This window comes from Ambystoma mexicanum, chromosome 4q, assembly GCF_040938575.1.
Source record: "Ambystoma mexicanum isolate Mex_15411 chromosome 4q, UKY_AmexF1_1, whole genome shotgun sequence".
Classification (NCBI taxonomy): domain Eukaryota; kingdom Metazoa; phylum Chordata; class Amphibia; order Caudata; family Ambystomatidae; genus Ambystoma; species Ambystoma mexicanum.
The window spans coordinates 434026704-434053530 of NC_090928.1; the positions used below are offsets into that span (position 1 = coordinate 434026704).

General features: G+C 36.4%; 10 non-coding genes across 10 annotated transcripts; all 10 read left to right on the forward strand.

Annotated features, from left to right (window-relative positions):
- Nucleotides 1-2883: 2883 nt before the first annotated feature.
- On the forward strand, nucleotides 2884-2955 carry TRNAC-GCA (transfer RNA cysteine (anticodon GCA)). Its single transcript has one exon. It is a non-coding gene; the product is annotated as a tRNA-Cys (tRNA).
- Nucleotides 2956-5678: 2723 nt separating this feature from the next.
- Nucleotides 5679-5750, forward strand: TRNAC-GCA (transfer RNA cysteine (anticodon GCA)). Its single transcript has one exon. It is a non-coding gene; the product is annotated as a tRNA-Cys (tRNA).
- A 2968-nt stretch (nucleotides 5751-8718) lies between these two features.
- Nucleotides 8719-8790, forward strand: TRNAC-GCA (transfer RNA cysteine (anticodon GCA)). Its single transcript has one exon. It is a non-coding gene; the product is annotated as a tRNA-Cys (tRNA).
- Nucleotides 8791-11511: 2721 nt separating this feature from the next.
- On the forward strand, nucleotides 11512-11583 carry TRNAC-GCA (transfer RNA cysteine (anticodon GCA)). The gene has a single exon. It is a non-coding gene; the product is annotated as a tRNA-Cys (tRNA).
- Nucleotides 11584-12447: 864 nt separating this feature from the next.
- TRNAC-ACA (transfer RNA cysteine (anticodon ACA)) lies at nucleotides 12448-12519 on the forward strand. The gene has a single exon. It is a non-coding gene; the product is annotated as a tRNA-Cys (tRNA).
- A 2738-nt stretch (nucleotides 12520-15257) lies between these two features.
- On the forward strand, nucleotides 15258-15329 carry TRNAC-GCA (transfer RNA cysteine (anticodon GCA)). The gene has a single exon. It is a non-coding gene; the product is annotated as a tRNA-Cys (tRNA).
- Nucleotides 15330-19329: 4000 nt separating this feature from the next.
- On the forward strand, nucleotides 19330-19401 carry TRNAC-GCA (transfer RNA cysteine (anticodon GCA)). Its single transcript has one exon. It is a non-coding gene; the product is annotated as a tRNA-Cys (tRNA).
- Nucleotides 19402-21219: 1818 nt separating this feature from the next.
- TRNAC-GCA (transfer RNA cysteine (anticodon GCA)) lies at nucleotides 21220-21291 on the forward strand. The gene has a single exon. It is a non-coding gene; the product is annotated as a tRNA-Cys (tRNA).
- Nucleotides 21292-22895: 1604 nt separating this feature from the next.
- Nucleotides 22896-22968, forward strand: TRNAC-GCA (transfer RNA cysteine (anticodon GCA)). The gene has a single exon. It is a non-coding gene; the product is annotated as a tRNA-Cys (tRNA).
- Nucleotides 22969-26333: 3365 nt separating this feature from the next.
- Nucleotides 26334-26405, forward strand: TRNAC-GCA (transfer RNA cysteine (anticodon GCA)). The gene has a single exon. It is a non-coding gene; the product is annotated as a tRNA-Cys (tRNA).
- Nucleotides 26406-26827: the final 422 nt, after the last annotated feature.

The following is a 26827-nucleotide window of genomic DNA, read 5'->3' on the forward strand; positions in this document are numbered from 1 at the left end:
AATTAATAAAGGTGTACATTTTAGAACTGGGGCTATAGCTCAGTGGTAGTGCATTTGATTACAGAACAAGAAGTCCATAGTTCAAATCTAGTCGCCCCCTTGTCCAACTGTTTTTCCTGTAGAAATATTTTTTAATTAAATAAATTGAAGAACACATTTACAATCTTAGCATTTTATGTAATGAGCAAAACATTTCTACATTTGAAATACTCCTGATCATCTCCTGAAACATAGGATAAACACCATTAAGCTGTTTAGGATTTCCTCATATGATACAAGCTGTGTTTTACATTCACCCAAGTTCTACTGGTGATATTATCAGTTTGAAATAGTCCATTGGAAGCTCATATGAATGTTATAAAACTGTGGTGGAAACCAATAATATGCCCTTAATGAAATGTATTAATTTGTACAGCTGACCAGAAGTTCACTGATGTCATTAGTTCTACAAGTTCCACACAGTCACCCACTCTATCACCTTTTTAAAAAAGGTCAGTTTTCAGCATTCAAGGGTTTAACTCAGTGGTAGAGCGTAGGAGTTCAGTTCAAGAAGTCGCTGTTTCATAACCACATACAATCTTCAATAGATCCTGTTAAAATGTTTTTCAACCCAATGCACTGTAAGAAACAATAGGATATATCATCATTTCATATAAAAAAACAAAAAAACAATTGGGTTTAACTATGATCTTAGCACCAAATCAACAAACTGCAGTAGAGAAGCAGTTACGTTTTGCCGAATTTATGCATTTGACAAACGTTTTTTTTTCCATGTTCCAAGATCTACATGTGATACGAAATGTATGAATTCTTGCAATGGAAACCTCACTTTATTTTACCAAGGCATATAAAGGACATCTTTCGCACCCCATATACTTATAAGGAGGGTTTGGTGGCTGAAAATGCACTGCTTTGATGGTGATTGCACATTGCTTGCACTTTGTACATACTACTGAATTAATAAAGGTAAACATTTTAGAATGGGGGGTATAGCTCAATGATAGAGCATTTGACTTTTGATCAAGAGGTCCCTAGTTCAAATCTGGGGGCCCACTTGTTTTACCTGTAGAAATATTTTTTTAATTAGATAAATTGAAGAAAACATTTACAATCTTAGCATTTTATGTAATGAGCAAAACATTTATACATTTGAAATACTCCTGATCACCTCCTGAAACATAGGGTAAACACCATTAAGCTGTTTAGGATTTCTTCACATGATACAAGCTGTGTTTTACATTCACCCAAGTTCTACTGGTGATATTATCAGTTTGAAATAGTCCATTGGAAGCTCATATGAATGTTATAAAACTGTGGTGGAAACCAATAATATGCCCTTAATGAAATGTATTAATTTGTACAGCTGACCAGAAAGTGCACTGATGTAATTAGTTCTACAAGTTCCATACAGTCACCCACTCTATCACCTTTTTAAAAAAGGGCAGTTTTCAACATTCAAGGGTTTATGTCAATGGTAGAGCGTAGGAGTGCAGTTCAAGAAGTCCCTGTTTCATAACCATATACCCTCTTCAATAGATCATGTTAAAATGTTTTTCAACCCAATGCACTGTAAGAAACAATAGGATATATCAACATTTCATATACAAAACAATGAACAATTGGGTTTAACTATGCTCTTAGCACAAAATCAACAAAATGCAGTAGAGAAGCAGTTACGTTTTGCAGAATTTGTGCATTTGACAAAAGTTTTTTTTCCATGTTCCAAGATCTACATGTGATACGAAATGTATGAATTTTTGCAATGGAAACCTCACTGTATTTTACCAAGGCAGATGAAGGACATCTTTTGTACCCCTTCTACTTATAAGGAGGGTTTGGTGGCTGAAAATGCATTGCTTTGATGGTGATTGCATGTTGCTTGCACTTTGTACATATTACTGAATAAATAAAGGCGAACATTTCAGAACTGGGGGTATAGCTCCGTGGTAGTGCATTTGACTGCAGATCACGATGTCCTTAGTTCAAATCTGGGTGCCCCCTTGTCCCACTGTTTTACCTGTAGAAATATGTTTTTAATTAAATAAATTGAATAAAACATTTACAATCTTAGCATTTTATGTAATGAGCAACACATTTCTACATTTGAAATACTCCTGATCACCTCCTGAAACATAGGGTAAACACCATTAAGCTGTTTAGGATTTATTCACATGATACAAGCTGTGTTCTACATTCACCTAAGTTCTACTGGTGATATTATCAGTTTGAAATAGTCCATTGGAAGCTCAAATGAATGTTATAAAACTGTGGTGGAAACCAATAATATGCCCTTAATGAAATGTATTAATTTGTACAGCTGACCAGAAAGTGCACTGATGTCATTAGTTCTACAAATTACATACAGTCACCCACTCTATCACCTTTTTAAAAAAGGGCAGTTTTCAACATTCAAGGGTTTATGTCAGTGGTAGAGCGTAGGAGTGTAGTTCAAGAAGTCCCTGTTTCATAACCATATACCCTCTTCAATAGATCCTGTTAAAATGTTTTTCATCCCAATGCACTGTTAGAAACAATAGGATATATCATCATTTCATATACAAAACAATGAACAATTGGGTTTAACTATGCTCTTAGCACAAAATAAACAAACTGCAGTAGAGAAGCAGTTACATTTTGCAGAATTTGTGCATTTGACAAAAGATGTTTTTTCCATGTTCCAAGATCTACATGTGATACGAAATGTAAGAATTCTTGCAATGGAAACCTCACTGTATTTTACCAAGGCAGATAAAGGAAATCTTTTGTACCCTGATACTTATAAGGAGGGTTTGGTGGCTGAAAATGCATTGCTTTGATGGTGATTGCATGTTGCTTCCACTTTGTACATATTACTGAATAAATAAAGTTGAACATTTCAGAAAGGGGGGTATAGCTCAGTGGTAGAGCATTTGACTGCAGATCAAGAGGTCCCTAGTTTAAATCTGGGTGCCCCCTTGTCCAACTGTTTTACCTGAAGAAAACATTTACAATCTTAGCATTTTATGTAATGAGCGACACATTTCTACTTTTGAAATACTCCTGATCATCTCCTGAAACGTAGGGTAAACACCATTAAGCTGTTTCGGATTTCTTTGTATGATACAAGTTGTGTATTACATTCACCCAAGTTCTACTGGTGATATTATCAGTTTGAAATAGTCCATTGGAAGCTCATATGAATGTTATAAAACTGTGGTGGAAACCAATAATATGCCCTTAATGAAATGTATTAATTTGTACAGCTGACCAGAAGTGCACTGATGTCATTAGTTTTACAAGTTCCATTCAGTCACCCACTCTATCACTTTTTAAAAAAGGGCAGTTTTCAGCATTCAAGGGTTTATGTCAGTGGTGGAGCGTAGGAGTGCAGTTCAAGAAGTCCCTGTTTCATAACCATATACCCTCTTCAATAGATCATGTTAAATTTTTTTTCAACCCAATGCACTGTAAGAAACAATAAGATATATCATCATTTCATATAGAAAACAATGAACAATTGGGTTTAACTATGCTCTTAGCACAAAATCAACAAACTGCAGTAGAGAAGCAGTTACGTTTTGCAGAATTTGTGCATTTGACAAAAGTTTTTTTTCCATGTTCCAAGATCTACATGTGATACGAAATCAATGAATACTTGCAATGGAAACCTCACTGTATTTTACCAAGGCAGATAAAGGACATCTTTTGTACCCCTTATACTTATAAGGAGGGTTTGGTGGCTGAAAATGCATTGCTTTGATGGTGATTGCATGTTGCTTCCACTTTGTACATATTACTGAATAAATAAAGGTGAACATTTCAGAACTGGGGCTATAACTCAGTGGTAGAGCATTTGACCTCATATCAAGAGAAGAGGTCCCTAGGTCAAATCTAGGTGCCCCCTTGTCTAGCTCTTTTACCTGTAAAAATATTTTTTTAAATAAATTGAAGAAAACATTTACAATCTTAGCATTTTATGTAATGAGCAACACATTTCTACATTTGAAATACACCTGATCATCTCCTGAAACATAGGGTAAACACCATTAAGCTGTTTCGGATTTCTTTCTATGATACAAGTTGTGTATTACATTCACCCAAGTTCTACTGGCGATATTATCAGTTTGAAATAGTCCATTGGAAGCTCATATGAATGTTATAAAACTGTGGTGGAAACTTATAATATGCCCTTAATGAAATGTATTAGTTTGTACAGCTGACCAAAAGTGCACTGATGTCATTAGTTCTACAAGTTCCATTCAGTCACCCACTCTATCACTTTTTAAAAAAAGGCAGTTTTCAGCATTCAAGGGTTTATGTCAGTGGTAGAGCGTAGGAGTGCAGTCCAAGAAGTCCCTGTTTCATAACCATTTACCCTCTTCAATAGATCCTGTTAAAATGTTTTTCAACCCAATGCACTGTAAGAAACAATAAGATAAATCATAATTTTTTATGGAAAACAATGAACAATTGGGTTTAACTATGCTCTTAGCACAAAATCAACAAACTGCAGTAGAGAAGCAGTTACGTTTTGCAGAATTTGTGCATTTGACAAAAGTTTTTTTTACATGTTCCAAGATCTACATGTGATACGAAATGCATGAATTCTTGCAATGGAAACCTCACTGTATTTTACCAAGGCATATAAAGGACATCTTTTGTACCCCTTATACTTATAAGGAGGGTTTGGTGGCTGAAAATGCATTGCTTTGATGGTGATTGCATGTTGCTTCCACTTTGTACATATTACTGAATAAATAAAGGTGAACATTTCAGAAATGGTGGTATGGCTCAGTGGTAGAGCATTTCACTGCAGATTAAGAGGTCCCTAGTTCAAATCTGGGTGCCCCCTTGTCCAACTGTTTTACCTGTAGAAATATTTTTTTTATTAAATAAATTGAAGAAAACATTTACAATCTTAGCATTTTATGTAATGAGCAACACATTTCTACATTTGAAATACTCCTGATCATCTCCTGAAACATAGGGTAAACACCATTAAGCTGTTTCGGATTTCTTTGTATGATACAAGCTGTGTATTACATTCGCCCAAGTTCTACTGGTGATATTATCAGTTTGAAATAGTCCATTGGAACCAATAATATGCCCTTAATGAAATGTATTAATTTGTGCAGCTGACCAGAAGTACACTGATGTCATTAGTTCTGCAAGTTCCATACAGTCAGCCACTCTATCACTTTTTAAAACAGGGCAGTTTTCAACATTCAAGGGTTTATGTCAGTGGTAGAGCGTAGGAGTGTAGTTCAAGAAGTCCCTGTTTCATAACCACATACCCTCTTCAATAGATCCTGTTAAAATGTTTTTCAACCCAATGCACTGTAAGAAACAATAAGATATATCATCATTTCATATACAAAACAATGAACAATTGGGTTTAACTATGCTCTTAGCACAAAATCAACAAACTGCAGAAGAGAAGCAGTTACGTTTTGCAGAATTTGTGCATTTGACAAAAGTTTTTTTTCCATGTTCCAAGATCTACATGTGATACGAAATCAATGAATTCTTGCAATGGAAACCTCACTGTATTTTACCAAGGCAGATAAAGGACATCTTTTGTACCCCTTAAACTTATAAGGAGGGTTTGGTGGCTGAAAATGCATTGCTTTGATGGTGATAGCATGTTGCTTCCACTTTGTACATATTACTGAATAAATAAAGGTGAATATTTCAGAACTGGGGCTATAGCTCAGTGGTAGAGCATTTGACTGCAGATCAAGAGGTCCCTAGTTCAAATCTGGGTGCCCCCTTGTCCAATTGTTTTACCTGTAGAAATAAATTGAAGAAAACATTTACAATCTTAGCATTTTATGTAATGACTAACACATTTCTACATTTGAAATACTCCTGATCATCTCCTGAAACATAGGGTAAACACCATTAAGCTGTTTATGATTTCTTCATATGATACAAGCTGTGTTTTACATTCACCCAAGTTCTACTGTGATATTATCAGTTTGAAATAGTCCATTGGAAGCTCATATGAATGATATAAAACTGTGGTGGAAACCAAAAATATGCCCTTAATGAAATGTATTAATTTGTACAGCTGACCAGAAGTGCACTGATGTCATTAGTTCTACAAATTCCATACAGTCACCCACTCAATCACCTTTTTAAAAAAGGGCAGTTTTCAGCATTCAAGGGTTTAACTCAGTGGTAGAGCGTAGGAGTGCAGTTCAAGAAGTCCCTGTTTCATAACCATATACCCTCTTCAATAGATCCTGTTAAAATGTTTTTGAACCCAATGCACTGTAAGAAACAATAAGATATATCATCATTTCATATACAAAACAATGAACAATTGGGTTTAACTATGCTCTTAGCACAAAATCAACAAACTGCAGTAGAGAAGCAGTTACGTTTTGCAGAATTTGTGCGTTTGACACAAGTTTCTGTTCCATGTTCCAAGATCTACATGTGATACGAAATGTATGAATTCTTGCAATGGAAACCTCACTGTATTTTACCAAGGCAGATAAAGGACATCTTTTGTACCCCTTATACTTATAAGGAGGGTTTGGTGGCTGAATTTGCATTGCTTTGATGGTGATTGCATGTTGCTTGCACTTTGTACATATTACTGAATTGATAAAGTAGAATGTTTCAGAACAGTGGGTATAGCTCAGTGGTAGAGAATTTGACTGCAGATCAAGAGGTCCCTAGTTCAAATCTGGGTGCCCCCTTGTCCAACTGTTTTACCTGTAGAAATATTTTTTAAATTAAATAAATTGAAGAAAGCATTTACAATCTTAGCATTTTATGTAATGAGCAACACATTTCTACATTGGAAATACTCCTGATCATCTCCTGAAACATAGGTTAAACACCATGAAACTGTTTAGGATTTCTTCATATGATACAAGCTGTGTTTTACATTCACCCAAGTTCTACTGGTGATATTATCAGTTTGAAATAGTCCATTGGAAGCTCATATGAATGTTATGAAACTGTGGTGGAAACCAATAATATGCCCTTAATGAAATGTATTAATTTGTACAGCTGACCAGAAGTGCACTGATGTCAATAGTTCTACAAGTTCCATACAGTCACCCACTCTATCACCTTTTTTAAAAAGGGCAGTTTTCAGCATTCAAGGGTTTAACTCAGTGGTAGAGCGTAGGAGTGCAGTTCAAGAAGTCCCTGTTTCATAACCATATACCCTCTTCAATAGATCCTGTTAAAATGTTTTTCAACCCAATGCACTGTAAGAAACAATAAGATATATCATCATTTCATATACAAAACAATGAACAATTGGGTTTAACTATGCTCTTAGCACAAAATCAACAAACTGCAGTAGAGAAGCAGTTACGTTTTGCACAATTTTTCTGCATTTGACAAAAGTTCTTTTTCATGTTCCAAGATCTACATGTGATACGAAATGTATGAATTCTTGCAATGGAAACCTCACTGTATTGTACCAAGGCAGATAAAGGACATCTTTTGTACCCCTTATACTTATAAGGAGGGTTTGGTGGCTGAAATTGCATTGCTTTGATGGTGATTGCATGTTGCTTCCACTTTGTACATATTACTGAATAAATAAAGGTGAACATTTCAGAAAGGGGGGTTTAGCTCAGTGGTAGAGCATTTGAATGCAGATGAGTCAAATGGAAACCTCACTGTATTTTACCAAGGCAGATAAAGGACATCTTTTGTACCCCTTATACTTATAAGGAGGGTTTGGTGGCTGAATTTGCATTGCTTTGATGGTGATTGCATGTTGCTTGCACTTTGTACATATTACTGAATTGATAAAGGAGAATGTTTGAGAATTGGGGGTATAGCTCAGTGGTAGAGAATTGGACTGCAGATCAAGAGGTTCCTAGTTCAAATCTGGGTGCCCCCTTGTCCAAATGTTTTACCTGTAGAAATAAATTGAAGAAAACATTTACTATCTTAGCATTTTATGTAATGAGCAACACATTTCCACATTGGAAATACTCCTGATCATCTCCTGAAACATAGGGTAAACACCATGAAACTGTTTAGGATTTCTTCATATGATACAAGCTGTGTTTTACATTCACCCAAGTTCTACTGGTGATATTATCAGTTTGAAATAGTCCATTGGAAGCTCATATGAATGTTATAAAACTGTGGTGGAAACCGATAATATGCCCTTAATGAAATGTATTAATTTGTACAGCTGACCAGAAGTGCACTGATGTCATTAGTTCTACAAGCTCCATACAGTGACCCACTCTATCACCTTTTTAAAAAAGGGCAGTTTTCAGAATTCAATGGTTTACCTCAGCGGTAGAGCGTAGGTGTGCAGTTCAAGAAGTCCCTGTTTCATAACCATATACCCTCTTCAATAGATCCTGTTAAAATGTTTTTCAACCCAATGCACTGTAAGAAACAATAAGATATATCATCATTTCATATACAAAACAATGAACAATTGGGTTTAACTATGCTCTTAGCACAAAATCAACAAACTGCAGTAGAGAAGCAGTTACATTTTGCAGAATGTGTGCATTTGACAAAAGATTTTTTTTCCATGTTCCAAGATCTACATGTGATACGAAATGTATGAATTCTTGCAATGGAAATCTCACTGTATTTTACCAAGGCAGATAAAGGACATCTTTTGTACCCCTTATACTTATAAGGAGGGTTTGGTGGCTGAAATTGCATTGCTTTGATGGTGATTGCATGTTGCTTCCACTTTGTACATATTACTGAATAAATAAAGATGAACATTTCAGAAAGGGGGGTATAGCTCAGTGGTAGAGCATTTGACTGCAGATCAAGAGGTCCCTAGTTTAAATCTGGGTGCCCCCTTGTCCAACTGTTTTACATGTAGAAATAAATTGAAGAAAACATTTACAATCTTAGCATTTTATGTAATGAGCGACACATTTCTACTTTTGAAATACTCCTGATCATCTCCTGAAACATAGGGTAAACACCATTAAGCTGTTTCGGATTTCTATGTATGATACAAGTTGTGTATTACATTCACCCAAGTTCTACTGGTGATATTATCAGTTTGAAATAGTCCATTGGAAGCTCATATGAATGTTATAAAACTGTGGTGGAAATCAATAATATGCCCTTAATGAAATGTATTAATTTGTACAGCTGACCAGAAGTGCACTGATCTCATTAGTTCTACAAGTTCCATACAGTCACCCACTCTATCACTTTTAAAAAAAGGGCAGTTTTCAGCATTCAAGGGTTTAACTCAGTGGTAGAGCGTAGGAGTGCAGTTCAAGAAGTCCCTGCTTCATAACCATATACCCTCTTCAATAGATCATGTTAAAATGTTTTTCAACCCAATGCACTGTAAGAAACAATAAGAAATATCATAATTTTACATAGAAAACAATGAACAATTGGGTTTAACTATGCTCTTAGCACAAAATCAACAAACTGCAGTAGAGAAGCAGTTACGTTTTGCAGAATTTGTGCATTTGACAAAAGTTTTTTTTCCATGTTCCAAGATCTACATGTGATACTAAATCAATGAATTCTTGCAATGGAAACCTCACTGTATTTTACCAAGGCAGATAAAGGACATCTTTTGTACCCCTTATACTTATAAGGAGGGTTTGGTGGCTGAAAATGCATTGCTTTGATGGTGATTGCGTGTTGCTTCCACTTTGTACATATTACTGAATAAATAAAGGTGAACATTTCAAAAATGTGGGTATAGCTCAGTGGTAGAGCATTTCACTGCAGATTAAGAGGTCCCGAGTTCAAATCTGGGTGCCCCCTTGTCCAACTGTTGTACCTGTAGAAATATTTTTTTAATTAAATAAATTGAAGAAAACATTTACAATCTTAGCATTTTATGTAATGAGCAACACATTTCTACATTTGAAATACTCCTGATCATCTCCTGAAACATAGGGTAAACACCATTAAGCTGTTTCGGATTTCTTTGTATGATACAAGCTGTGTATTACATTCACCCAAGTTCTACTGGTGATATTATCAGTTTGAAATAGTGCATTGGAACCAATAATATGACCTTAATGAAATGTATTAATTTGTACAGCTGACCAGAAGTGCACTGATGTCATTAGTTCTACAAGTTCCATACAGTCACCCACTCTATCACCTTTTTAAAAAAGGGCAGTTTTCAGCATTCAAGGGTTTAACTCAGTGGTAGAGCGTAGGAGTGCAGTTCAAGAAGTCCCTGTTTCATAACCATATACCCTCGTCAATAGATCCTGTTAAAATGTTTTTCAACCCAATACACTGTAAGAAACAATTAGATATATCATCATTTCATATACAAAACAATGAACAATTGGGTTTAACTATGCTGTTAGCACAAAATCAACAAACTGCAGTAGAGAAGCAGTTACGTTTTGCAGAATTTGTGCATTTGACAAAAGTTTTTTTTCATGTTCCAAGATCTACATGTGATACGAAATGTATGAATTCTTGCAATGGAAACCTCACTGTATTTTAGCAAGGCAGATAAAGGACATCTTTTCTACCCCTTATTCTTATAAGGAGGGTTTGGTGGCTGAAATTGCATTGCTTTGATGGTGATTGCATGTTGCTTCCACTTTGTACATATTACTGAATAAATAAAGGTGAACATATCAGAAAGGGGGTATAGCTCAGTTGTAGAGCATTTGACTGAAGATCAAGAGGTCCGTAGATCAAATCTCGGTGCCCCCTTGTCCAACTGTTTTATCTGTAGAAATAAATTGAAGAAAACATTTACAATCTTAGCATTTTATGTAATGAGCAACACATTTCTACATTTGAAATACTCCTGATCATCTCCTGAAACATAGGGTAAACACCACTAAGCTGTTTAGGATTTATTCATATGATACAAGCTGTGTTTTACATTCACCCAAGTTCTACTGGTGATATTATCAGTTTGAAATAGTCCATTCGAAGCTCATATGAATGTTATAAAACTCTGGTGGAAACCAATAATATTCCCTTAATGAAATGTATTCATTTGTACAGCTGACCAGAAGTACACTGATGTCATTAGTTCTACAAGTTCCATACAGTCACCCACTCTATCACCTTTTTAAAAAAAAGGGCAGTTTTCAGCATTCAAGGGTTTAACTCAGTGGTAGAGCGTAGGAGTGCAGTTCAAGAAGTCCCCGTTTCATAACCATATACCCTCTTCAATAGATCCTGTTAAAATGTTTTTCAACCCAATGCACTGTAAGAAACAATAAGATATATCATCATTTCATATACAAAACAATGAACAAGGAGGTTTAACTATGCTCTTAGCACAAAATCAACAAACTGCAGTAGAGAAGCAGTTACGTTTTGCAGAATTTGTGCATTTGACAAAAGTTTTTTTTTCATCTTCCACGATCTACATGTGATACGAAATGTATGAATTCTTGCAATGGAAACCTCACTGTATTTTACCAAGGCACATAAAGGACATCCTTCACACCCCATATACTTATAAGGAGGGTTTGGTGGCTGAAAATGCATTGCTTTGATGGTGATTGCATGTTGTTTGCACTTTGTACATATTACAGAATTAATAAAGGAAAACATTTCAGAACTGGGGGTATAGCTCAGTGGTAGAGCATTTGACTGCAGATCAAGAGGTCCCTAGTTCAAATCTGGGTGCCCCCTTGTCCAACTGTTTTACCTGTAGAAATAAATTGCAGAACACATTTACAATCTTAGCATTTTATGTAATGAGCAACACATTTCTACATTTGAAAGACTCCTGATCATCTCCTGAAACATAGGGTAAACACCATGAAACTGTTTAGGATTTCTTCATATGATACAAGCTTTGTTTTACATTCACCCAAGTTCTACTGGTGATATTATCGGTTTGAAATAGTCCATTCGAAGCTCATATGAATGTTATAAAACTCTGGTGGAAACCAATAATATTCCCTTAATGAAATGTATTCATTTGTACAGCTGACCAGAAGTACACTGATGTCATTAGTTCTACAAGTTCCATACAGTCACCCACTCTATCACCTTTTTTAAAAAGGGCAGTTTTCAGCATTCAAGGGTTTAACTCAGTGGTAGAGTGTAGGAGTGCAGTTCAAGAAGTCCCTGTTTCATAACTATATACCCTCTTCAATAGATCCTGTTAAAATGTTTTTCAACCCAATGCACTGTAAGAAACAATAAGATATATCATCATTTCATATACAAAACAATGAACAATTGGGTTTAACTATGCGCTTAGCACAAAATCAACAAACTGCAGTAGAGAAGCAGTTCCTTTTTGCAGAATTTGTGCATTTGACAAAAGTTTCTTTTTCATGTTCCAAGATCTACATGTGATACGAAATGTATGAATTCTTGCAATGGAAACCTCACTGTATTTTACCAAGGCAGATAAAGGACATCTTTTGTACCCCTTATACTTATAAGGAGGGTTTGGTGGCTGAATTTGCATTGCTTTGATGGTGATTGCATGTTGCTTCCACTTTGTACATATTACTGAATAAATAAAGGTGAACATTTCAGAAAGGGGGTATAGCTCAGTGGTAGAGAGTTTGACTACAGATCAAGAGGTCTCTAGTTCAAATCTGGGTGCCCCCTTCTCCAACTGTTTTACCTGTAGAAATAAATTGAAGAAAACCTTTACAATCTTAGCATTTTATGTAAGAGCAACACATTTCTACATTTTAAAGACTCCTGATCATCTCCTGAAACATAGGGTAAACACCATTAAGCTGTTTAGGATTTCTTCATATGATCCAAGCTGGGTTTTACATTCACCCAAGTTCTACTGGTGCTATTATCAGTTTGAAATAGTCCATTGGAAGCTCTTATGAATGTTATAAAACTGTGGTGGAAACCAATAATATTCCTTTAATGAAATGTATTCATTTGTAAAGCTGACCAGAAGTACACTGATGTCATTAGTTCTACAAGTTCCATACAGTCACCCACTCTATCACCTTTTTAAAAAAAGGGCAGTTTTCAGCATTCAAGGGTTTAACTCAGTGGTAGAGCGTAGGAGTGCAGTTCAAGAAGTCCCTGTTCATAACCATATACCCTCTTCAATAGATCCTGTTAAAATGTTTTTCAACCCAATGCACTGTAAGAAACAATAAGATATATCATCATTTCATATACAAAACAATGAACAATTGGGTTTAACCATGCTCTTAGCACAAAATCAACAAACTGCAGTAGAGAAGCAGTTACGTTTTGCAGAATTTGTGCATTTGACAAAAGTTTTTTTTCATGTTCCAAGATCTACATGTGATACGAAATGTATGAATTCTTGCAATGGAAACCTCACTGTATTTTAGCAAGGCAGATAAAGGACATCTTTTCTACCCCTTATTCTTATAAGGAGGGTTTGGTGGCTGAAATTGCATTGCTTTGATGGTGATTGCATGTTGCTTCCACTTTGTACATATTACTGAATAAATAAAGGTGAACATATCAGAAAGGGGGTATAGCTCAGTTGTAGAGCATTTGACTGTAGATCAAGAGGTCCGTAGATCAAATCTCGGTGCCCCCTTGTCCAACTGTTTTATCTGTAGAAATAAATTGAAGAAAACATTTACAATCTTAGCATTTTATGTAATGAGCAACACATTTCTACATTTGAAATGCTCCTGATCATCTCCTGAAACATAGGGTAAACACCACTAAGCTGTTTAGGATTTATTCATATGATACAAGCTGTGTTTTACATTCACCCAAGTTCTACTGGTGATATTATCAGTTTGAAATAGTCCATTGGAAGCTCACATGAATGTTATAAATCTGTGGTGGAAACCAATAATATGCCCTTAATGAAATGTATTAATTTGTACAGCTGACCAGAAGTGCACTGATGTCATTAGTTCTACAAGTTCCATACAGTCACCCACTCTATCACCTTTTTAAAAAAGGGCAGTTTTCAGCATTCAAGGGTTTAACTCAGTGGTAGAGCGTAGGAGTGCAGTTCAAGAAGTCCCTGTTTCATAACCATATACCCTCTTCAATAGATCCTGTTAACATGTTTTTCAACCCAATGCACTGTAAGAAACAATAAAATATATCATCATTTCATATACAAAACAATGAACAATTGGGTTTAACTATGCTCTTAGCACAAAATCAACAAACTGCAGTAGAGAAGCAGTTACGTTTTGCAGAATTTGTGCATTTGACAAAAGTTTTTTTTTTATGTTCCAAGATCTACATGTGATACGAAATGTATGAATTCTTGCAATGGAAACCTCACTGTATTTTACCAAGGCAGATAAAGGACATCTTTTGTACCCCTTATACTTATAAAGAGGGTTTGGTGGCTGAAATTGCATTGCTTTCATGGTGATTGCATGTTGCTTCCACTTTGTACATATTACTGAATAAATAAAGGTAAACATTTCAAAAAGGGGGGTATAGCTCACTGATAGAGCATTTGACTGCAGATGAAGAGGTCCCTAGTTCAAATCTGGGTGCCCTCTTCTCCAACTGTTTTACCTGTAGAAATAAATTGAAGAAAATCTTTACAATCTTAGCATTTTATGTAATGAGCAACACATTTCTACATTTGAAAGACTCCTGATCATCTCCTGAAACATAGGGTAAACACCATGAAACTGTTTAGGATTTCTTCGTATGATACAAGATGTGTTTTACATTCACCCAAGTTCTACTGGTGATATTATCAGTTTGAAATAGTCCATTGGAAGCTCATATGAATGTTATAAAACTGTGGTGGAAACCAATAATATTCCCTTAATGAAATGTATTCATTTGAAAAGCTGACCAGAAGTACACTGATGTCATTAGTTCTACAAGTTCCATACAGTCACCCACTCTATCACCTTTTTAAAAAAAAGGGCAGTTTTCAGCATTCAAGGGTTTAACTCAGTGGTAGAGCGTAGGAGTGCAGTTCAAGAAGTCCCTGTTTCATAACCATATACCCTCTTCAATAGATCCTGTTAAAATGTTTTTCAACCCAATGCACTGTAAGAAACAATAAGATATATCATCATTTCATATACAAAACAATGAACAAGTGGCTTTAACTATGCTCTTAGCACAAAATCAACAAACTGCAGTAGAGAAGCAGTTACGTTTTGCAGAATTTGTGCATTTGACAAAAGTTTTTTTTTCATCTTCCAAGATCTACATGTGATACGAAATGTATGAATTCTTGCAATGGAAACCTCACTGTATTTTACCAAGGCACATAAAGGACATCCTTCACACCCCATATACTTATAAGGAGGGTTTGGTGGCTGAAAATGCATTGCTTTGATGGTGATTGCATGTTGTTTGCACTTTGTACATATTACAGAATTAATAAAGGAAAACATTTCAGAACTGGGGGTATAGCTCAGTGGTAGAGCATTTGACTGCAGATCAAGAGGTCCCTAGTTCAATTCTGGGTGCCCTCTTGTCTAACTGTTTTACCTGTAGAAATAAATTGCAGAACACATTTACAATCTTAGCATTTTATGTAATGAGCAACACATTTCTACATTTGAAAGACTCCTGATCATCTCCTGAAACATAGGGTAAACACCATGAAACTGTTTAGGATTTCTTCATATGATACAAGCTGTGTTTTACATTCACCCAAGTTCTACTGGTGATATTATCAGTTTGAAATAGTCCATTCGAAGCTCATATGAATGTTATAAAACTCTGGTGGAAACCAATAATATTCCCTTAATGAAATGTATTCATTTGTACAGCTGACCAGAAGTACACTGATGTCATTAGTTCTACAAGTTCCATACAGTCACCCACTCTATCACCTTTTTTAAAAAGGGCAGTTTTCAGCATTCAAGGGTTTAACTCAGTGGTAGAGTGTAGGAGTGCAGTTCAAGAAGTCCCTGTTTCATAACTATATACCCTCTTCAATAGATCCTGTTAAAATGTTTTTCAACCCAATGCACTGTAAGAAACAATAAGATATATCATCATTTCATGTACAAAACAATGAACAATTGGGTTTAACTATGCGCTTAGCACAAAATCAACAAACTGCAGTAGAGAAGCAGTTCCTTTTTGCAGAATTTGTGCATTTGACAAAAGTTTCTTTTTCATGTTCCAAGATCTACATGTGATACGAAATGTATGAATTCTTGCAATGGAAACCTCACTGTATTTTACCAAGGCAGATAAAGGACATCTTTTGTACCCCTTATACTTATAAGGAGGGTTTGGTGGCTGAATTTGCATTGCTTTGATGGTGATTGCATGTTGCTTCCACTTTGTACATATTACTGAATAAATAAAGGTGAACATTTCAGAAAGCGGGTATAGCTCAGTGGTAAAGAGTTTGACTACAGATCAAGAGGTCTCTAGTTCAAATCTGGGTGCCCCCTTCTCCAACTGTTTTACCTGTAGAAATAAATTGAAGAAAACCTTTACAATCTTAGCATTTTATGTAAAGAGCAACACATTTCTACATTTTAAAGACTCCTGATCATCTCCTGAAACATAGGGTAAACACCATTAAGCTGTTTAGGATTTCTTCATATGATCCAAGCTGGGTTTTACATTCACCCAAGTTCTACTGGTGATATTATCAGTTTGAAATAGTCCATTGGAAGCTCTTATGAATGTTATAAAACTGTGGTGGAAACCAATAATATGCCCTTAATGAAATGCATTGATTTGTACAGCTGACCAGAAGTGCACTGATGTCATTAGTTCTACAAGTTCCATACAGTCACCCACTCTATCACCTTTTTAAAAAAGGGCAGTTTTCAGCATTCAAGAATTTAACTCAGTGGTAGAGCGTAGGAGTGCAGTTCAAGAAGTCCCTGTTTCATAACCATATACCCTCTTCAATAGATCCTGTTAAAATCTTTTTCAACCCAATGCACTGTAAGAAACAATAAGATATATCATCATTTCATATACAAAACAATGAACAATTGGGTTTAACTAAGCTCTTAGCACAAAATCAACAAACTGCAGTAGAGAAGCAGTTACGTTTTGCAGAATTTGTGCTTTTGACAAAAGATTTTTTTTCAATGTTCCCAGATCTACATGTGATACAAAATGTATGAATTCTTGCAATGGAAACCTCACTGTATTTTACCAAGGCAGATAAAGGACATTTTTTCTACCCCTTATTCTTATAAGGAGGGTTTGGTGGCTGAAATTGCATTGCTTTGATGGTGATTGCATGTTGCTTCCACTTTGTACATATTACTGAATAAATAAAGGTGAACATTTCAAAAAGGGGGGTACAGCTCAGTGGTAGAGCATTTTACTGCAGATCAAGAGGTCCCTAGTTCAAATCTGGGTGCCCCCTTCTCCAACTGTTTTACCTGTAGAAATAAATTGAAGAAAACCTTTACAATCTTAGCATTTTATGTAATGAGCAACACATTTCTACATTTGAAAGACTCCTGATCATCTCCTGAAACATAGGGTAAACACCATGAAACTGTTTAGGATTTCTTCGTATGATACAAGCTGTGTTTTACATTCACCCAAGTTCTACTGGTGATATTATCAGTTTGAAATAGTCCATTGGAAGCCCATATGAATGTTATAAAACTGTGGTGGAAACCAATAATATTCCCTTAATGAAATGTATTCATTTGTACAGCTGACCAGAAGTGCACTGATGTCATTAGTTCTACAAGTTCCATACAGTCACCCACTCTATCACCTTTTTAAAATAAAAGGGCAGTTTTCAGCATTAGAGAGTTAAACTCAGTGGTAGAGCGTAGGAGTGCAGTTCAAGAAGTCCCTGTTTCATAACCATATACCCTCTTCAATAGATCCTGTTAAAATGTTTTTCAACCCAATGCACTGTAAGAAACAATAAGATATATCATGATTTCATATACAAAACAATGAACAATTGGGTTTAACTATGCTCTTAGCACAAAATCAACAAACTGCAGTAGAGAAGCAGTTACGTTTTCCAGAATTTGTGCATTTGACAAAAGTTTTTTTTCATGTTCCAAGATCTACAGGTGATACGAAATGTATGAATTCTTGCAATGGAAACCTCACTGTATTTTACCAAGGCAGATAAAGGACATCTTTTGTACCCCTTATACTTATAAGGAGGGTTTGGTGGCTGAATTTGCAATGCATTGATGGTGATTGCATGTTGCTTGCACTTTGTGTAAGCAACAATAAGATATATCATCATTTCATATACAAAACAATGAACAATTGGGTTTAACTATGCTCTTAGCACAAAATCAACAAACTGCAGTAGAGAAGCAGTTACGTTTTGCAGAATTTGTGCATTTGACAAAAGTTTTTTTTTCATGTTCCAAGATCTACATGTGATACGAAATGTATGAATTCTTGCAATAGAAACCTCACTGTATTTTACCAAGGCAGATAAAGGACATCTTTTGTACCCCTTATACTTATAAGGAGGGTTTGGTGGCTGAAATTGCATTGCTTTGATGGTGATTGCATGTTGCTTCCACTTTGTACATATTACTGAATAAATAAAGGTGAACATTTCAAAAAGGGGGGTATAGCTCAGTGGTAGAGCATTTTACGGCAGATCAAGAGGTCCCTAGTTCAAATCTGGGTGCCCCCTTCTCCAACTGTTTTACCTGTAGAAATAAATTGAAGAAAACCTTTACAATCTTAGCATTTTATGTAATGAGCAACACATTTCTACATTTGAAAGACTCCTGATCATCTCCAGAAACATAGGGTAAACATCATGAAACTGTTTAGGATTTCTTCGTATGATACAAGCTGTGTTTTACATTCACCCAAGTTCTACTGGTGATATTATCAGTTTGAAATAGTCAATTGGAAGCTCATATGAATGTTATAAAACTGTGGTGGAAACCAATAATATTCCCTTAATGAAATGTATTCATTTGTACAGCTGACCAGAAGTACACTGATGTCATTAGTTCTACAAGTTCCATACAGTCACCCACTCTATCACCTTTTTAAAAAAAGGGCAGTTTTCAGCATTCAAGGGTTTAACTCAGTGGTAGAGCGTAGGAGTGCAGTTCAAGAAGTCCCGGTTTCATAACCATATACCCTCTTCAATAGATCCTGTTAAAATGTTTTTCAACCCAATGCACTCTAAGAAACAATAAGATATATCATCATTTCATATACAAAACAATGAACAATTGCGTTTAACTATGCTCTTAGCACAAAATCAACAAACTGCAGTAGAGAAGCAGTTACGTTTTGCAGAATTTGTGCATTTGACAAAAGTTTTTTTTCCATGTTCCAAGATCTACATGTGATACGAAATCAATGAATTCTTGCAATGGAAACCTCACTGTATTTTACCAAGGCAGATAAAGGACATCTTTTGTACCCCTTAAACTTATAAGGAGGGTTTGGTGGCTGAAAATGCATTGCTTTGATGGTGATAGCATGTTGCTTCCACTTTGTACATATTACTGAATAAATAAAGGTGAATATTTCAGAACTGGGGCTATAGCTCAGTGGTAGAGCATTTGACTGCAGATCAAGAGGTCCCTAGTTCAAATCTGGGTGCCCCCTTGTCCAATTGTTTTACCTGTAGAAATAAATTGAAGAAAACATTTACAATCTTAGCATTTTATGTAATGAGCAACACATTTCTACATTTGAAATACTCCTGATCATCATCCGAATCATAGGGTAAACAACATGCAACTGTTTAGGATTTCTTCGTATGATACAAGCTGTGTTTTACATTCACCCAGGTTCTACTGGTGATATTATCAGTTTGAAATAGTCCATTGGAAGCTCATATGAATGTTATAAAACTGTGGTGGAAACCGATAATATGCCCTTAATGACATGTATTAATTTGTACAGCTGACCAGAAGTGCATTAGTGTCATTAGTTCTACAAGTTCCATACAGTCACCCACTCTATCACCTTTTTTAAAAAGGGCAGTTTTCAGCATTCAAGGGTTTAACTCAGTGGTAGAGTGTAGGAGTGCAGTTCAAGAAGTCCCTGTTTCATAACCATATACCCTCTTCAATAGATCCTGTTAAAATGTTTTTCAACCCGATGCACTTTTTGAGAAACAATAGGATATATCATCATTTCATATACAAAACAATGAACAATTGGGTTTAACTATGCTCTTAGCACAAAATCAACAAACTGCACTAGAGAAGCAGTTACATTTTGCAGAATGTGTGCATTTGACAAAAGATTTTTTTTCCATGTTCCAAGATCTACATGTGATACGAAATGTATGAATTCTTGCAATGGAAACCTCACTGTATTTTACCAAGGCAGATAAAGGACATCCTTTACACCCCATATACTTATAAGGAGGGTTTGGTGGCTGAAAATGCATTGCTTTGATGGTGATTGCATGTTACTTGCACTTTGTACATGTTACAGAATTAATAAAGGAGAACATTTCAGTACTGGGGGTATAGCTCAGTGGTAGAGCATTTGACTGCAGATGAAGAGGTCCCTAGTTCAAATCGGGGTGCCCCCTTATCCGACTGTTTTACCTGTAGAAATATTTTTTTAAATAAATTGAAGAAAACATTTACAATCTTAGCATTTTATGTAATGCGCAACACATTTCTACATCGGAAATACTCCTGATCATCATCTGAAACATAGGGTAAACACCATGAAACTGTTTAGGATTTCTTCATATGATACAAGCTGTGTTTTACATTCACCCAAGTTCTACTGGTGATATTATCAGTTTGAAATAGTCCATTGGCAGCTCATATGAATGTTATAAAATTGTGGTGGAAACCAATAATATGCCCTTAATGAAATGTATTAATTTGTACAGCTGACCAAAAGTGCATTAGTGTCATTAGTTCTACAAGTTCCATACAGTCACCCACTCTATCACTTTTTAAAAAAAGGGCAGTTTTCAGCATTCAAGGGTTTATGTCAGTGGAAGACGGTACGAGTGCAGTTCAAGAAGTCCCTGTTTCATAACCATATACCCTCTTCAATAGATCCTGTTAAAATGTTTTTCAACCCAATGCACTGTAAGAAACAATAAGATATATCTTCATTTCATATACAAAACAATGAACAATTGGGTTTAACTATGCTCTTAGCACAAAATCAACAAACTGCACTAGAGAAGCAGTTACATTTTGCAGAATGTGTGCATTTGACAAAAGATTTTTTTTCCATGTTCCAAGATCTACATGTGATACGAAATGTATGAATTCTTGCAATGGAAACCTCACTGTATTTTACCAAGGCAGATAAAGGACTTCCTTTACACCCCATATACTAATAAGGAGGGTTTGGTGGCTGAAAATGCATTGCTTTGATGGTGATTGCATGTTGCTTGCACTTTGTACATATTACAGAATTAATAAAGGAGAACATTTCTGAACTGGTGGTATAGCTCAGTGGTAGAGCATTTGACTGCAGATCAAGAGGTCCCTAGTTCAAATCTGGGTGCCCCCTTATCCAACTGTTTTACCTGTAGAAATATTTTTTTAATTAAATAAATTGAAGAAAACATTTACAATCTTAGCATTTTATGTAATGAGCAACACATTTCTACATTTGAAAAGACTCCTGATCATCTCCTGAAACATAGGGTAAACACCATTAAGCTGTTTAGGATTTCTTCATGTGATGCAAGCTGGGTTTTACATTCACCCAAGTTGTACTGGTTTATTATCAGTTTGAAATAGTCCATTGGAAGCTCATATGAATGTTATAAAACTGTGGTGGAAACCAATAATATGCCCTTAATTAAATGTATTAATTTGAACAGCTAACCAGAAGTGCACTGATGTCATTAGTTCTACAAGTTCCATACAGTCACCCACTCTATCACCTTTTTTAAAAAGGGCAGTTTTCAGCATTCAAGGGTTTAACTCAGTGGTAGAGTGTAGGAGTGCAGTTCAAGAAGTCCCTGTTTCATAACCATATACCCTCTTCAATAGATCCTTTTAAAATGTTTTTCAACCCAATGCACTGTAAGAAACAATAATATATATCATCATTTCATATACAAAACAATGAACAATTGGGTTTAACTATACTCTTAGCACAAAATCAACAAACTGCAGTAGAGAAGCAGTTACATTTTGCAGAATTTGTGCATTTGACAAAAGTTTTTTTTCCATGTTCCAAGATCTACATGTGATACGAAATGTATGAATTCTTGCAATGGAAACCTCACTGTATTTTACCAAGGCAGATAAAGGACATCTTGTGTACCCCTTATACTTATAAGGAGGGTTTGGTGGCTGAAAATGCATTGCTTTGATGGTGATTGCATGTTGCTTCCACTTTGAACATATTACTGAATAAATAAAGGTGAACATTTCAGAACTGGGGGGTATAGCTCAGTGGTAGAGCATTTAACTGCAGATCAAGAGGTTCCTAGTTCAAATCTGGGTGCCCCCTTGTCCACTGTTTTACCTGTAGAAATAAATTGAAGAAAACATTTACAATCTTATGCCCTTAATTAGATGTATTAATTTGAACAGCTAACCAGAAGTGCACTGATGTCATTAGTTCTACAAGTTCCATACAGTCACCCACTCTATCGCCTTTTTTAAAAAGGGCAGTTTTCAGCATTCAAGGGTTTAACTCAGTGGTAGAGTGTAGGAGTGCAGTTCAAGAAGTCCCTGTTTCATAACCATATACCCTCTTCAATAGATCCTGTTAAAATGTTTTTCAACCCAATGCACTTTTTGAGAAACAATAGGATATATCATCATTTCATATACAAAACAATGAACAATTGGGTTTAACTATGCTCTTAGCACAAAATCAACAAGCTGCACTAGAGAAGCAGTTACATTTTGCAGAATGTGTGCATTTGACAAAAGATTTTTTTTCCATGTTCCAAGATCTACATGTGATACGAAATGTATGAATTCTTGCAATGGAAACCTCACTGTATTTTACCAAGGCAGATAAAGGACATCCTTTACACCCCATATACTAATAAGGAGGGTTTGGTGGCTGAAAATGCATTGCTTTGATGGTGATTGCATGTTGCTTGCACTTTGTACATATTACAGAATTAATAAAGGAGAGCTTTTCTGAACGGGTGGTATAGCTCAGTGGTAGAGCATTTGACTGCAGATCAAGAGGTCCCTAGTTCAAATCTGGGTGCCCCCTTCTCCAGCTGTTTTACCTGTAGAAATAAATTGAAGAAAACCTTTACAAACTTAGCATGTTATTTAATGAGCAACACATTTCTACATTTGAAAGACTCCTGATCATCTTGAAGTGGGAGAATGGAAGACCAGGCTCCCGTCCTTCACCTCTCGCGCTTGGCCTAGAGGGTCACGGCCCAGACACCCGCCGCGAGAAGAGTTTGTCCATTTACCAGACGACCAGGTACCCTGGTACAGGAACATACGGATGTGTCCAGCAGCCCGCACTGGCCATGCCGACACCTGCGGCTCGGATCAGCTAGACTAAAAACCACACGTCGTTAGAGATGCCATGACGACCTAGACAACGGGAAGCACATCTGTACAAATATACACACTTAACATTTCCACACCAATCTACACGAAGAACATACTCAGTGCTCTGACGTAGGCGACAGGCATATTCACGGACGTGCATCTTTATTATTTTTACATAGGCTTTCAGAACGCAGAAACGCAAGACGCATCATGAACTCATCTATAACGCTTGCTCACGCTTCTCTTGAAACCCGTTACCACCATGAGAGGTATAATGGAAACACGATACTGGTCATGGAAATATATGCCATTATAACCCAAAAGCACCTATGCACCAAACAGACTACTTAAGCACCAGGCCCGAGTAGGCCTCAAACAAGAGCTCCTGTGGACATTAACAAAGCAAGAGTCAGGTTGCTGATCCTGCAGAAAGAACCCGGTGGAGCAACCAGCCAAGGTCGCAATGTTGCAAACCCACATCCAAGAACAAATCATCAAAGGCACGATGTTGCAACCTCGCACTCCGCGCCTCAACGATAAAGGCACGCCGACAAATTAAACCAGACGCGCAGTAGAAAAAACAATATTAATTGTGCAGAATTCTGCCTCTTTCACGGTCCCTCCCCACGTGACCAAGCCGAACCTGACGAGATGCCAAAACCCAGGAGAGAAAAGGCGTCTGGGTCCCTCACTACGAGACACAGGCCGATACACTTGAAAGGCTCAATGGACATCTGCTACAGTGGGAGCGGTCAGCCTTCCACCTATGAATAAATCCTCATATTGTCTGCACGTACCCATATTGAAACATTGTTGCAAACACAGGTACACCGAGAGCTGGGAACAACGGTGGTCCCAGGCTGGGAAGCTCACGGATGCACCAATCAGAACATGGGGCTCTTATCTCAGACGTCAGTAATACTAGCCAATCCTCAGGAGTCTTCATGTAACAATTCTTATGTATCTAATTGTAGGGACAACCCAGATATACCACCTGACTACACCTTGTCCACTAATATCATTCTCTATATGTGTACTATACTAACCCTACCACTCGAGCAACCAATTAAGAGTGGCAATAGGTTTTTTGTTAACTTTCTGAAGTGACGCAAGTAGCGCGTCATAATGCAGTAAAAAGGGCCTGCGTGCCCCACGATTGTGTGTGTGTCAGGACGAACGCGTACGCTCCTTGACCCATCCCTGCCGTTTTGTCTAAATAAACAGCAGAGTCACCTTGCTCCTTGTGTGTGTCTCATACTCTATCTCGTCTGGGATATACGGGAGGAGTTGGGGCCTCCCTGCCCGGAGGTCTGCGGACGGCCCGGCCGACCCCGGCAGAATTTCCCCCCGACAATCTCCTGAAACATAGGGAAAACACCTTGAAACTGTTTAGCATTTCTTCGTATGATACAAGCTGTGTTTTACATTCACCCAAGTTCTACTGGTGATATTATCAGTTTGAAATAGTCCATTGGAAGCTCATATGAATGTTATAAAACTGTGGTGGAAACCAATAATATTCCCTTAATGAAATGTATTCATTTGTACAGCTGACCAGAAGTACACTGATGTCATTAGTTCTACAAGTTCCATACAGTCACCCACTCTATCACCTTTTTAAAAACAGGGCAGTTTTCAGCATTCAAGGGTTTAACTCAGTGGTAGAGCGTAGGGGTGCAGTTCAAGAAGTCCCTGTTTCATAACCATATACCCTCTTCAATAGATCCTGTTAAAATGTTTTTGAACCCAATGCACTGTAAGAAACAATAAGATATATCATCATATCATATACAAAACAATGAACAATTGGGTTTAACTATACTCTTAGCACAAAATCAACAAACTGCAGTAGAGAAGCAGTTACATTTTGCAGAATTTGTGCATTTGACAAAAGTTTTTTTTCCATGTTCCAAGATCTACATGTGATACGAAATGTATGAATTCTTGCAATGGAAACCTCACTGTATTTTACCAAGGCAGATAAAGGACATCTTGTGTACCCCTTATACTTATAAGGAGGGTTTGGTGGCTGAAAATGCATTGCTTTGATGGTGATTGCATGTTGCTTCCACTTTGAACATATTACTGAATAAATAAAGGTGAACATTTCAGAACTGGGGGGTATAGCTCAGTGGTAGAGCATTTAACTGCAGATCAAGAGGTTCCTAGTTCAAATCTGGGTGCCCCCTTGTCCAACTGTTTTACCTGTAGAAATATTTTTTTAATTAAATAAATTGAAGAAAACATTTACAATCTTAGCATTTTATGTAATGAGCAACACATTTCTACATTTGAAATACTCCTGATCATCTCCTGAAAAATAGGGTAAATACCATTAAGCTGTTTCGGATTTCTTTGTATGATACAAGTTGTGTATTACATTCACCCAAGTTCTACTGGTGATATTATCAGTTTGAAATAGTCGATTGGAAGCTCATATGAATGTTAGAAAACTGTGGTGGAAACCAATAATATGCCCTTAATGAAATGTATAAATTTGTACAGCTGACCAGAAGTGCACTGATGTCATTAGTTCTACAAGTTCCATACAGTCACCCACTATATCACTTTTTAAAAAAGGGCAGTTTTCAGCATTCAAGGGTTTATGTCAGTGGTAGAGCGTAGGAGTGCAGTTCAAGAAGTCCCTGTTTCATAACCATATACCGTCTTCAATAGATCCTGTCAAAATGTTTTTCAACCCAATGCACTGTAAGAAACAATAAGATATATCATCATTTCATATACAAAACAATGAACAATTGGGTTTTACTATGCTCTTAGCACACAATCAACAAACTGCCGTAGAGAAGCAGTTACGTTTTGCAGAATTTGTGCATTTGACAAAAGTTTTTTTTCCATGTTCCAAGATCTACATGTGATACGAAATGTATGAATTCTTGCAATGGAAACCTCACTGTATTTTACCAAGGCAGATAAAGGACATCTTTTGTACCCCTTATACTTATAAGGAGGGTTTGGTGGCTGAAAAGGCATTGCTTTGATGGTGATTGCATGTTGCTTCCACTTTGTACAAATTATTGAATAAATAAAGGTGAACATTTCAGAACTGGGGGTATAGCTCAGTGGTAGAGCATTTGACTGCAGATCAAGAAGTTCCTAGTTCAAATCTGGGTGCCCCCTTGTCCACTGTTTTACCTGTAGAAATAAATTGAAGAAAACATTTACAATCTTAGAATTTTATGTAATGAGCAACACATTTCTACATTTGAAAGACTCCTGATCATCTCCTGAAACATAGGGTAAACACCATTAAGCTGTTTAGGATTTCTTCATGTGATGCAAGCTGTGTTGTACATTCACCCAAGTTCTACTGGTGATATTATCAGTTTGAAATAGTCCATTGGAAGCTCATATGAATGTTATAAAACTGTGGTGGAAACCAATAATATTCCCTTAATGAAATGTATAAATTTGTACAGCTGACCAGAAGTGCACTGATGTCATTAGTTCTACAAGTTCCATACAGTCACCTACTATATCACTTTTTAAAAAAAGAGCAGTTTTCAGCATTCAAGGGTTTAACTCAGTGATAGAGTGTAGGA